Source organism: Bison bison, unplaced genomic scaffold (genome assembly GCF_000754665.1).
Source record: "Bison bison bison isolate TAMUID 2011002044 unplaced genomic scaffold, Bison_UMD1.0 scf7180017864331, whole genome shotgun sequence".
Taxonomy (NCBI): Eukaryota; Metazoa; Chordata; class Mammalia; order Artiodactyla; family Bovidae; genus Bison; species Bison bison.
The window spans coordinates 3,408,687-3,409,854 of NW_011494903.1; the positions used below are offsets into that span (position 1 = coordinate 3,408,687).

Sequence of the window (1,168 nt, forward strand, 5' to 3'; positions counted from 1 at the left end):
TTGTTGGCAAAGTAATGTCTCTGCTTTTGAAGAGGCTATCTAGGTTGGTCATAACTTTCCTTCCAAGGAGTAAGTGTCTTTTAATTTCATGGCTGCAGTCACCATCTGCAGTGATTTTGGAATTTAGAACCCTCACAAATCAAGGATGATCACAACTCAAGAGCCTTCACTTGATGACAGTTACAAATAACCTTTACTTAGATAAGGTCACATACAAAGGTTCAGGGGCCAGGACTTGAGTGTATCTTTTTTGCGGGGAGGTGAGGGACACGACAAGTATATAATAGAACATCTCTATGGCCAACATGAGGTTTCCCCTATGAGACTCAGTGTAGCATTTGAGGAACTCTGGCTTGGGGCCAGACAGCCTGGATTGGAGACCTGGTTTTAACTCAGCAGCTGCGTTGTTTAAAACCTCTGTGCCTTGGCTTTACCTCTGGAAAAGTGAAATAATACTGCATCGTACTACTCACAGGGTTACCATGAGTGTTCTGGAGTTAATGCAGTTAAAGGGCTGATAGTACCTGGCCCCCAGCTAAGTCATGGCTAAATGGGACTTCAGGTCCCCTAATGTTGTTACCTGTAAATAGACTGTCTCCCCAGGTACCTACCAGTCAGGTGTCTTTGAGCAAAATCAATTATTTTATGTATGTGTGTGTGTATGTGTTTCAAAAGACTGTTAAAATCGCAAAGAATGAAACTAGCTTTGGGGGTGAGACTAGTGGACGAACCCATAAGTGTTCTTCCCAGGATTACACACTGTGAGTGGCTTTTCTCTGCCTTTCGTCTTCAGTTCACATAGAAAATTAACCTTCCCTAGCTCTCCCTGGTGCAGTATAGAAATGTTCACTCCTGAGAGGTGAAAGAACCTTTTGAAATGTTAACTCACTTGTGTGTGCTTACAATGACTTCTCTTTTTTGTTTTACCCACTCCAGTACTCTTGCCTGGAAACTCCCGTGGACGGAGGAGCCTGGTAGGCTGCAGTCCATGGGGTCGCTAAGAGTCAGACACGACTGAGCGACTTCACTTTGACTTTTCACTTTCATGCATTGGAGAAGGAAATGGCAACCCACTCCAGTGTTCTTGCCTGGAGAATCCCAGGGATGGCGGAGCCTGGTGGGCTGCCATCTATGGGGTCGCACAGAGTCGGACACGACTGAAGCGACT

The 1,168-nt window shown here is 45.4% G+C and overlaps 1 protein-coding gene across 3 annotated transcripts in view; it reads left to right on the forward strand.

Moving 5' to 3' along the window:
• DAB2 (Dab, mitogen-responsive phosphoprotein, homolog 2 (Drosophila)) overlaps positions 1–1,168 on the forward strand; it is a 211,717-nt gene that overhangs the window by 184,551 nt on the left and 25,998 nt on the right. The gene's annotated exons all lie outside the window — the stretch shown is intronic.